We start from the raw sequence: 13,227 nt of genomic DNA, 5'->3' as shown, positions 1-13,227 counted from the left end.
ATCCACAATTTCACTTTCCCATAGTCAATTGTGGCCCAAAATATTAAATGGAGGCCAGGTGTGTGAAATGGACCTGTAACCCCCACATTCCAGAGTCTAAGGTGAGAAGTTCACTTGAGCCCAGGAGCTCAAGACCAGCCTGGGAAATATAGCAAGATTCCCTGTCAAAACAACAATAGTAACAATAAAAATAATTAAAAAGAAAATTTCAAAAATAAAAAAATTCATAAATTATCAATAATTTTTATTACAGTATATTGTAATAGTTGTTTTATTTTATTTTTAGCTATTATTAATTTTTTGCTATGCCTGCCTGATTTTTTTTAAGAGAGAGAGAGAGAATTTTTTAATATTTATTTTTTAGTTTTCGTGGACACAACATCTTTATTTTTATTTTTTTAATGTGGTGCTGAGGATCGAACCCAGCACCCCGTGCATGTCAGGCAAGCACATTGCCTCTTGAGCCACATCCCCAGCCCTGATTTTTTAATTAAACTTTAACACAGTATGTGTATTATTAGGGAAAACATTTGTGTGTGTGTGTGTGTGTGTGTGTGTGTGTGTGTGTGTGTGTGTGTGTGTGATCTGCATTTTAAGCAACCACTGAGGGTCTTGGACCATATCCCTCTTGGACAAGGGAGGACTACTGTATCCTGGATCTAGAATCATAATTCAATTTTTTTCTTACCTGAATGAAAGTCCTGCAAGTGAAGAGTAAACACAGCACCTGAAAAACAACAAAACAAAACGGAAACAGCCTAGTGTGTTGGCACATGCCTGGGATCCCAGTGACTTGGGAAGCTGAGGCTGGAGGATCGCAAGCTCGAGGCCAGCCTGGGAAACTTAGTGAGACTCTACCACAAAATGAAAATTTAAAAAGAGACCTGGAATGTAGATCAATGGTAGAGCACTCACCCTAGCATATGTAAGGCTCTGAGTTTAATTTCTGGTACTGTAAAACAAAACAAAATAGAACAACACACACAAAAAAATGTTTAAGATTGTGTGTCTGTAAAGAGCCACACAGAAATGGGGTAGCAGGAAAATAAAGTGTCGGACAGAGAGGCAAGGCTTAGAGATGATGGCAGATGTGTTTAGACTGCTCGCTCTCTCTCTCTCTCTCTCTCTCTCTCATCAATGAAAAACTGTAAGAAGGGGTGTGATCTATTGAACTTATTTAGAAATGGCATTTTGACTGTACTGTATAGGATGAACTGTAGCTGTGTTAAGTTGGAGGATTAGAGGTGTGGTTTTCTTTATTTGGGATCTAGCTTATCTCCTTACACTTTCTCCATCTCTTATACTATGTAATACCCAGGATATTTAATCCTGTTAATGAGTGGAAAATTGAATTTATTCTACAATGAGTGTGGATTACATACCTCATAATTAGAGTACCTCATAACACTCCCATACCAATAGCCCTGTTCAATATAAAACCATAGCAATCCAATAAAGACAAAACCAGGAAAAAACTCATATCCCAAGGGAATAAGTGTTTTGGATCCTCTTACTGGAATTCATCTGAGATCCTGTCAGATGGTAAAGTCAATTTGAAATGGGTGTGGGAAGAACAGAGATATGATTGCCAGCATAAAGACAGAGAATAGCTATTGCAGTGGAGATGGTAGCATTTATGTTATTCTTTCTCTCCTTCTTTCCTTTATACAGAGGATTCTGATACTATCTAACATTAGTTTACAAGTGGATACATGAGTAGATATCAACCAGAATAAAGTGATTGATATGTGTTGATGATGTGAAGTTTTCACTTGCATTAAGGATATGAATGCACTCTGAGAGTCAGAATGGATGGGCTATGTTAGGGGAGTTTGGATTTTTTCCTTTAGATCCTCTCTCCACTTTTCCCTGAGTCAGACTCAGAGGCATCATATGATCCTCTTGTCTGCTCAATGCTCATTAGATTCATCCAATGACCACTTGAGGTCAGAAGTTATAAGGAGAGTTAGATGGAGATATTTATTTACCCAATTCCTTCTAATGGGCTCTTCATGGGCTGACTGCATTGTGTGTGTGTGTGTGTGTGTGTGTGTGTGTTTGCATGTGTGTGACTGCATTTCTTGACCAATATTCACAGTCCTCCCTAAGCATTTCCCTGAATATGAATCCAGTGACTAAAGAAATGTTCCCTCCCATCACACTTTCAGAAATAGGGTTAATAATGGCACCATACTGTTACAAGTCCTAGGTATGTATTATCTCCTGTGGTTTCCCTATATCATGACCATACTTTTGGAAATTATCCTTTTATTTAAGTTTCTTCAAATTTCCCAGTTGAAGGTACCAGCGGTTTCTGCCAGGATACTGGTCATCCTTGAGGCCTTAGGTTAAACTGGCAAGTTCTAAAAGATGGGTTAGCAGTGTTCTCTGGAGGTTTCAAGGTCTGGGGTTTGGCCCAGGGTTTAAAGAACTGTTCTAGAGGCACAACCTGTTTTTATTTTTTAAAATCTTTTTTAGTTTTCTGCTTAATTTTGCCAGATAAGATCTAATTAATTCTTTGGAAACAGCATTAGTTTGATACTCATAAGAAATGATAGCCCCCTAACCTATAAGAAATGCATTCAACATAGTTTCTTGAAAGTTCTGAACTAAAGGGCATGCTTTCCTTCAAAGTAAGGTGTACATCTGTAAGACTGTGTATTTGTCATTTGATATCCCTCCACTCTAGTTTCTTAGCAGTTTCTCTCTCATTTATTGAAAGTACTGAAGGGACTCGCACTCTTCTCTACCCACCATTTTCTATGAAAACCAGTTTCCAGGAAAGACTGAATTTGTTACCATATAAATGACTGCTAGACTTTGATATGTTATTTCACCCAGATATCAAAAGTCTTTATTTAAAGCAAGTTTTCTCAACTTGGCACTATTGACATTATGGTCTAAATAGTTATTTATTGTGGTAGGTTTTTTTGGGGGGGGGTGGGTATTGCAGGATGCTTAGCAGAATCCCTGGCCTGAACCCACTAGATGTCAGCAGTGATAACCAAAAATGTCTCCAGATGTCACCAAATGTCCCATAGGGTCAAAATTATTCTCAGTTGAGAATACTTGTCTAAAAGGATTAAGTTTCACACATAAAATCGTTGGGCATCATCAAATGAAAAATGTTTATTAGGAAAGTAACTGCAAGATTCTTCTTAGAATATGGTCCTCCAGTACTTGTTGGTAAAGGACCACTTGATTATCATTGTATGGTCAGATAATTTTCCCTACAAACAAATCTGTATATCTCCATATTATTGTTTTTTATCTTTATTTTTTAATTTGTTTTAATTAGTTATACATGACAGTAGAATGCATTTATGCACTTTGATATATCATACATAGATGGGATAGAATTTCTTATTTTTCTGAGTGCACATGTTGCATAATCATATTGGATAATACAGTCATATATATACAGTAATAATATCTGTTTCATTCTACTGTCTTTCCTATCCCCACATCCCCTCTCCTCCCCTCCTTCACTTCCCTCTACCTAATCTAGTAATGCTATTCTTCCCTATTGCCCCCCACCTTATTGTGAATTAACATCGGCATATTAGAGAAAACATTAGGCCTTTGCTTTTGTGGGATTGTTTTATTTCGCTTAATATGATATTCTTCAACTCCAACCACTCACTGGCAAATACCATGATTTCACTCTTCTTTAAAGCTGAGTAATATTCTATTGAGTATATATACCACATTTTCTTTATTCATTTATCAATTGAGGAACATTTTCTACCAAGTGATGTAATTATGGTGACTTGTGACTATTAATATAAATATATTTTGTACTCATAAACACACACACACACACACACGTGTATGGAAAAAGAGAGAGAGAGGGAGGGAGGGAGGGGGAGAGGGAGAGGGATTTATTGGAAGGAATTGTCTCATGGGATTATGGAGGCTGAGAAATCCTAAAATCTGCAGTTTGGTAAGTTCAGGGTATAGGGGTTGGCAGACTTTGGCCAAATAGTAAGTATTTTAGGTTTGCAGGACAATTCATACTCTGTTACAACTGTTGAACTCTGTTGTTGTAGTGCAAAAGAAGCTATAAACAGTTTGTAGACAAATGAGTGTGGCTATGTTCCAATAAAACTATTCACAAATCGAATGGCTAGTTTGTGGATGACCCCTGATACAGAGTGCTATTCTCATCTGTATGGTTGTATTTTGTTTGCTGGCATTTCTGTAATTCAACTTGCCCGTCCTCCCCCCTCCCCCAAAAAAGAAAAAAAATAGAATCATGGAATTTTTTACTCCAAGTGTCTGAAGGCCCAAACACAAGTGACATTTAAATATTTCTATTTATGTCTCATTGGCCCATCCATAGTTAGGTAGCTGGTAGGAAGTCTTGGGAATATAGTCTTTAGCTGGATGATCCTGCATCTTGTTTAATTTTTGTCATTGTTGGAAAGAGTAGGTTTTGATGGAAAACTAGCCACCACTGCCATGTGGGACCACTTAAGAGGTTATTCTGCAAATTACATAATTCTTATTGAAAGTTTTATTTAGTGAGGAAATTATTTTTCTTCATTTGAAGTAATTCTCATAAAAATTTCTGAAAATATGTAATTCTAGACAAGTACAATTTAGATTTTATATCCATTAAGAAATAATTACTAGTGTCTACTTTCTTCTAGTCTGGTCTGTGACTCATGATTATAGAGAGTTTATAATATGCTTGAAGAAATAAAATATCTGAAGATTAAAATGTAGCATTAAATATTCAACTACTGGAGCTGGGGGCATAACTCAATGGTTGCACTAGCCTAGCCTGTATGAGGCCCTGGGTTTGACCCTCAGTATTGCAAAGAAGTGAAATAAAAAATGAAGTGCTGAATCAGATTCTGCATTCTATGAGCATTCAGGGAAGGTTCTAAGATAATTTATAGTTCTAGCACATTGCTTTCTGTCTTCACATCAAGTTGATACGGTAACATTGTTTTATACAAATAGTTGGAAACCAAATTTGGAAGATATTCTCAAACAATTGCACTTGAGTTATGCATTTTTATAGCAACTTTGGATTTCAAGGAACAGAAATCCACTCAAGTTAGTTTAAATAAAAAGAAAATGGCATCAATAGACCCAGGGGTTTTAAGGATGTCAGGCTAGAATCTGCATCTGCTTCCCTTCAGGGTCCAGCTTCATTCATAGAAAAGCTCCTTCCACATAGCAAGAAAATGGCTTTGGGCTGTTCTATCTCATCATTGTACCTTGATAATCCAAAATTGCAGAAGAAGAGAAGGAATCTTTTCCAGGGACTTCAGCATGAATGTCCCAGAGTCACTCACTGTGGCCAGAAGGAAAACCAACGGGACTAGCCAAGCCTTGGTCATAAACTTGCTTCTGGCTGAGAGAGACTGGGTCAGTTCCACCGAAATCACACAGAATGGAGGTAGATGGTTTTCCAAAGGAGAGTAGGTAAAAACAGTTTAAAAAGTGTTTTTAGTTTGACCACACATATAATGCATAATTACATTCTCCTTTTATAAAACTTTTACACAATCTCCAGTATGCTTTAAAAAGGGTATATTGACAATATACTACGAATCCTTGCCTGATTGGTTGAATAGTATATTGGTATATAGATTAATGATAATGCACAAAGAAGGAACAAAGAATAGAAGAATAAAATCCTTCTTTGTTTTATGGTATTATTTTTTGCCCGCCGCCCCCCCCCTTGACTTTTGTGAGCAGCATAAAAATATATGCAATGAACTTGGTTTGGAGTCAGTAAGCTTTGGGTAAACTCTAGCTGTGTGACCTTAAGTATAGATATATAGACACTTTAATTCTCAGTTTTCATAAGTATCAAGTGAGGATATTGAAACTACATGGTACCCTAGATTCCTTTATGTTTCAATTCTAAATATTTACATGGATGAGATTACTACTCAATGGTGACAATGATTAATCAGGCCATATATAAAATGAAGCACCACTAGATGTCATCCTTGTCCCAGGTTTGACTATTTAAACTATTATTTTAAATACCAAGATGTCTGGGAGTTGAACAGGACTTACAAATTGTATTTCTTTAATCATGTCAGTTTATTTTTAGAAAATAGACTACTTGGAATATATCGATAAAATGACTCATCTAAGATCACATAGTCAATTTGTCTCTCTTTTAAGTGAATAATGTTCCAGATACAGTGACACATGCTTATAATCCCAGCTATTCGGAAGGCTGAGGCAGGAGAACAGCAAGTTGGAGGTCAGCCTTGGCAGTTTAGAGAACCCTGTCTCGAAACAAAAAAATAAATACAGGGCTGGGGATGTAGCACAGTGGTAGAGCACCTGTGGGCTCAATCTCCAGTACCACAATTAAATAATAATAACATGAATGATTCTTGGAAATGATGTTTTGCTGTTGTTTTATTTGTAGGGAGGTTTGGTTGTTTGTGATTCAGGGATTGAACTCTCAATCCAGCCCTTTTCATTTTATTTTTAGACATGATCTTGCTAAATTGCCCAGTCTGGCTTCAAATTTGCTATCCTTCTGTTTTAGTCTTATTTATACCTGGGATTACAGGCATGTGCCCCTTGCCTGGTTGATAGTGTTACTTTTTAATCTTCTTGAACTATTACCACTCATAGAAGCTTGGGGGAACTGAGTGAAAATTTCTGTGATTAAGAATAATATTAATGATCTGGACTCCAAAGTGAAATTACACATAGGGTACTATTCTCCTTTGAGACTGCTTGAAGATAATTCACAGAGGATATAACAAATTGAGTATATCTGAATGAAAGCGGAAATTAAAATTCACAAACACCTAGCCTTTCTGAAGTTTAGACTTTGGCAACCTCAGGTTTTTGTTTAACACATTCCTGATGGAGAGTTGAAAGGGGCTTTCTTAAAGAAGTAAAATAGCTTTTGTAAGATTTCTGCATCAAACTCATTAACATAAATTTCTAGGTCGTCCCTTGCACTAACAAGAATTTCTTAATGAATATGGTCCCCTAATTTTAGTTCACAGTAGTTAGATGGCATGGGGGAATTTGAGAAGAAAACAGAAGTATAAGAGGCTAAAGTGACAATATGTAGCCTTAAAAATAGGGAAATCTTCTAGACTCAAAGAAACAAAGCCATATAATATCATTATAAAAAAGAGATGTTTATAATTACAACTTTGTATGTCAAGAAAAAGTTAAATTACATTGGCTATCTTTTGTGATGTGTGGTGTTTTTAAAGAAAGATTTTATGCAAAATGGTCCAAAAAAATGGTCAGTAATTTCTGCTTATATGGGGCATTTATTTATTCAATGCTTATAAGTTAGACTTTACAGTAAATCCTTTTATTTTCCCGAATGGATGAGAATTGATCATGAAGTTAAATGCATGTTAGTATGGCTTTGTTGCCGTAGTAAACTGAGAATAATAATGCCATTGTAAGGGGTGCTATGGGATGTTTGAAGGAATCATGGAAAACAGAAAGTGCTACATAATTGGAGCAATCAGACGATGATAGGAAAAAGTGCCTGTGCACATCCTCCCGTGAAAAGCTCTCCCTGTGGAGATGAGCTGAGGAAACTGAAACACTCAAAATTACAGAGAAGGAAGAACAGAAGGGAAATCCAGCAGTTGACTTTTCTTGTGAACGGTGCAGACGGATCTTCCACCTTCCATAAGACAAGGAGTGATCAGGCATTCTGCCGAAGAGGAGAAAGTGGGAACTCTCTGAATCAACACTGAGATGCCACCAATCTCTATTTACAAATGCTTGTAAAACTAGGCCTCTCTGGCTGGATGGAGCTTTGTCGATCTAAGGGACCAGCTCCTGTGTTCTCTGTCTCCATGTTTATCTTGCTTTCCCAGCTCAGTTCCCACATGAAGAAAGGCCAACACCTGTGTAGTGTCTTCCTTAAGCTATCTTCAGTTTTACGTCTTCTTTCTTTTTTTGGTGGTGCTGGGCATTGAACCCAGGGCCTGTGCATACGAGGCAAGCACTCTACCAACTGAGCCATTTCCCCAGCCATATCTTCTTTCTAAAAGGAAAAACTGTAGTGTTTGGATTTTTTTGTTTGTTTGTTTTTTATGTGGTCACACATTAATATTTTTTTGCCTCTTTTTAATCCTCTTAATGAATTTATACTTTAAGAGATGAATGTTGCTTGTTATAGGAAGGTTTCAGTTGGTTTCACAGAGGGATCAAGACAAGTTCACCCTCACGTGTGTTACACCTCTCACGGTTGTGCTGATTGAATTCCTACATTTCCTCAAGCCAACCTATGTTTTGAAAAAGTGTTAGTGATGTTAGTTAGTAAATAACCAAGATATGTGCTAAAGTTGCTATTCTTTTGTCTATTAGTGGGGAAGTTCTTATTTCCCACATATTTTCATCACTGTATGGTGGCTTCAGTCACCATGTTGTGTTAGAGGCGGTGTCAGTATACCCGTTAAAAATTTTGTCAGGCTTTTCTTCCTTGTCTGTCAAATTCTGTCTCAAATCTTAGATTTGATCTCCATCTCAGAGACAGAAAAGAAAATCAAAATTAAATAAAATGTTAAAGAATCAAAATAATTAATAATGGAAAAAAAAAACACTCCAATACTCTAAACCTAAAAGCACAATTTTTGAATTCGAATAAGTTTTCTCAACCTGGACAACAGAATTTGGTGGTTTATCTTTAGATGAGAAAAGGGCATTTTACTCTGCAAATAAACCAATACAACAACTGAGTGAGAAAATTATATTTTTAAAATTTTTCTATTTAAAAATAAAAAGACTCTAAGGATTACACAGTGGAAGGACAGAAAGAAGAGCCAAATCCTGGAGAAATCACTTAATTTGTTCCAGTGTTGCCCTTTTTTTTAGTTTGAGAAATAAACCCACAGAAATCCTGCTTTACTCAATTTTTCTCTCTCAAGTTGTGTGTTTTTTCCCTCTTTCTAAAGTTTTCGTTCAAATTCTTCTTTTTATTTTAATAGAAAAGGAGTTCTGGCAATAGAAGTGAACAGAACATAGCGACACATCAAATTCACTTTGTAAAAGTGTCTCATTATAGCTTATCAGCAAGTGAGCCAGGGTGTTGTGGAAGCAAAATGCCTTTCAGTTGAACTGTTTTCCTGGAAAACTCAAAACTTTAACTGCCAGTTTGTCTGCATTCTTCCATTTTTAATCTACTCATTTAGCGATAACTCAGATGACCCTGAGGCTTTGGTTGAACTTATATTCAGAGACCAAGGCTCCAGTCAGGGACACAACCCCTCTGGGGATGTTTCCTGCTCTCAGTGACTTCAAAGGAAACTAAGCCCAGAGAGAGAGAGAGAGACATATTGGGGATAGACATATTGAGCCAAATATTTTTTAGGAATATTTTAGGTTCGTATTCTTGGGATGAACCAAGCTATGCAAAACTTTTCATCACCTTCAAAACTCTAAATAACAATGTTTCTTTTCAACTGCAATTGAAAGACAAAGTTGAGGAAAAAAAGCCAATGTGTTATGGCTTCCTCAAATAAATATGTTTAAATATACTGGGAAAATGACCTCATTTGAGGTCAAGCATAGTAAGGAATATGTTCTACAAGCATAGTAAGGAATATAGGATGGTAAAGAAGCCCTGTCACTCCTAAGTATATATCCAAAGGAGTTAAAATCAGTGTACTACAGTGACACAGCCACATCCATGTTTACAGCAGCTCAATTCACAATAGTTAAGCTGTGGAACCAAACTAGGTACCCTTCAACAAATGAATTCATAAAGAAAATGTGGTACATATGCAACAATGGAATATTACCCAGCCATAAAAATGAATGACTTTATGACATTTGCCAACAAACGGATGGATCTGCAGACTATCATGCTAAGTGAAATAAGCCAATCCCAAGAAACCAAAGTTTGAATGTTCTCTGATCTGTGGATGCTAATACACAACAAGGGGTTGGTAGGAGGAGATTAGAAATTCATTGGATTAGACAAATTGGAATGAGGGGAAGGGAGGGGAATAGGAATGGGAATGACAATGGCATGAATCTTACATGATTTTGCCATGTACATATATGAATACACCACGGTGAATCTTCACATCATGTATATCCACAAGACTGGGATCCTAATTAGAATAAGGTATATTCCAAGTTTGTGTAATTATGTCAAAATAAACTCTACAGGTCATGTATAACTAAAAAGAAGAATTAAAATAATTGGAAAAAAAAGCCTCATCACCACCTTGCTGGTCATTTTCACTAAGTACTTCTCTGAAAGTCAGTTTGTAGAAGTTTTTTTTTCCTATATCTTTAAAAAAAAAAACCTGTGCTATCATAATAATGGTATTTTCATTACTTAGTTCATGTACTGGCAGAGTTTTTCTGGAAAGGAGCAGATAAGAAATAGCTTTAGATTTGGAGACCTCAAGATCTCTGTCCAACTACTCAACTTTACCATTGTAGCATGAAAAGCATTCATTCATAAATGATGTATAAACCAATGGATCTGATTGTGTTGCAATAAAACTTTATTTACAAAACTGGTAGGTCACAGGCCATAGTTTGCTGGCTCTTGGCTTATTACACGCCTGCCTTCTTATTATGTGTAAGGTACCATATAAACTGCTTTACTTGCATTAGTACATCTAATGAGGTTGGTGCTATTACTGACCTCAGTTTATCAATGAGGAAACCAAAGCTCAGAAGAGTCTTGCCCAAGGACACCCAGTAAATGGCAGAGCTGAGTTTTGGCATCAACTCAAGCCCACCTGCTTCAACCTTGCTTGCTCTTTTCTTTAAACAGACTTATCTTCCTACCTAAGAATTTCCATGAGAGATTTGCAAAGCCTAAGAATGATTATAAGGAAATGTGGTACAGATCTTAATAACAATAATGGGTAAATGCCATACAATAGCATTCAGAATAGTTTGTCACAGAACATATTTTCTAGATGATTTTTGGACTTTATCTTGGTAAAATGGATTAAAAAATAATTTGCTTTTTAATAATTTGTTATTGTACTTACTCCACTATATTCTTAGCTTAAGGCAAGATTCCCCTTTTCTCCAAAGGTATTTAGTAACTTTTCCATTTGTTTTTCTCTATTTAAAAGCAGGAGAAAAACTAGAAAGGTACACTATTTATTTAGATCTGAATTTCTCTCTCTTTTTTTTTTAAGTGAGGAAAAACCCAAAGCATATTTCTTTTTCTTCTGTTTTCTTCTCTCTCCAAGAAGTAAAAACAAAAGCAGTGTTTTAGAAATGGAAACAATGAGAAAAACCTTGGCAAGTACCGCAGAGATGGTGAATTATAAGTCAGCTTGAATGTCATTCCCATCCTCTTATGTGATTTGACAATCTCTAAAGGGATTGTGTCTCTTACAGTGTTTGTAATGTGGGAAAGTGTATGCATTTTTACAATGAGATTTTTGGATTGTGATTAGGGCTGAACAATTCATATGATGAGACTTAGAAGCATATTGAGAATCCAAATTGGTTTATCTCCATTAGGAAGAGGAAAGCCCACCTATATTTTATGCCTTACATCTGGCTTTGCCTGGCTCCCGGGGCAGACTGGGACTAAAAGGGAAAACAACAGAGTTTTACCTGGAGAGTGGCCCACATTTGACATTTTCAATGTCAAGCTTGTCTATGATCTTTGATGCTCTTCACAACTCTTACCATAGATTCCCCCAGATATCTTATCAGAGGGTATCTAGAAAAGAACGTAGACCAAAGGAGGTCTGTAATGCACCAAGGACTCCCCAGGAGACTGACTGAGGCACTGTTAACATTCTCCCTTCAAAGGTTACCTCTTAGCCAATCAGGTTTGGAAGGGCACAGGACAAATCCATCCACCTATGTATGTGAACCTCTATGACTGAGACACCGGGGGCATTTTTGTGATGGAGCAATTCTACCTTCTGATGCTTGGTGAATCTGCCCCAGTTTCTGAATTAGAATCATGCATATTTTGTGGACAACAAAGCTTTTTGGATTAATTATGTTGATGATCTGATTCAAACAAATCAACATTTGTAGTTTATTTTCTGGGAGGGATGCAGGTGTTTAGTTGCCAATAGAATCTATCATCGAGCAGTAATTAGTGACTCACTGAGGACAACACTATAGTAGGCATTGGTGGCCTTCACCTCCCCTTCCCGAGTCTCCAACTTCCAGGAACCCCTACATTCTCATGTCTCCATGCTAATTCCTCATTTTTATATCCCACCCCAGCTGGAACTCTCCAGGCTTGCAAACTATTTTTGTGTCCGATTCATTTCTCTAACCCTGGTGTGCTCAAGTTCTTTGTGTAAAATATTGTTTCATTGCATTGTTTTGAGGAAAATTAATTTTTCTTTTAAAATTTCAATTATGAAAAAAGGGGGAGGTCATATTAAATTTCTTTCTTTTTTTTCTAACCAACAAAGGAATACCAACTGTATCAGATATTGAGTTGAATTATAATTCTCCAGGAAATCCATTAATTTATAATATTAAGATACATGGCTACAAAGGAGAAACGTCCAACTTGTGAAGACCAGATGTTTCATGGGAAACTCCTTACAAATGAACTGGAAAGTATACATTTATGATAACAGGGAATAGAGTAAGCTGCACATGTAAACCATTTCATCTTTTTGTAGAAACACCAGAGCAAAGATATATTGAGTTCCTGAATTATGGAGAATTCAATTAATTATCTATTCATTGATGTAGAATTGATATGCTAGGAACTACAGACTTTATGACTATTCCCAGAGAGAGTGAGAGAGCAAGTGAGTGAGAGAGAGAGAGAGATAATTGTGCTCTTCTTTCTGGTAAATTTCACTTTGTTGGAAAAGTAAAAGAGCAATAAGATTAAACATTTAATTATAAGCCAGCAGCAGAGAAATCTGTCAATTCTTCTATTTACATTGGTTTTAGAAACAAGTTTCATTTTAAACTATCGGTTTGGTCTGTTTATCATCAAACACATTTCTTTTAAATGTACAGCAAGGCCAGCAGTTTCTCTAGGGAACCATACTATCCAAAGCAAATTAATGACAAAGTAACATAACCTCCTCTCCTCTTCAACCAAAACCCAAAGTGTTTTTAGGCTTATTAGCATAATATGTTTCACTCTAGAACATTTGAAATATAGGTAATATTATAAGAAATTATATAAAATATTATTTGTGATTCTAAATCCCATAATCACTGTTACCATTTTGGCATATTTTCCTCCAGCCCTTATCTGTGCATGTGTGCACTGGCGTGCATTTACCTATGGAG

This window comes from Ictidomys tridecemlineatus, chromosome 1 (genome assembly GCF_052094955.1).
Source record: "Ictidomys tridecemlineatus isolate mIctTri1 chromosome 1, mIctTri1.hap1, whole genome shotgun sequence".
Lineage (NCBI taxonomy): Eukaryota > Metazoa > Chordata > Mammalia > Rodentia > Sciuridae > Ictidomys > Ictidomys tridecemlineatus.
Note: the sequence above shows the minus strand (reverse complement) of the source record.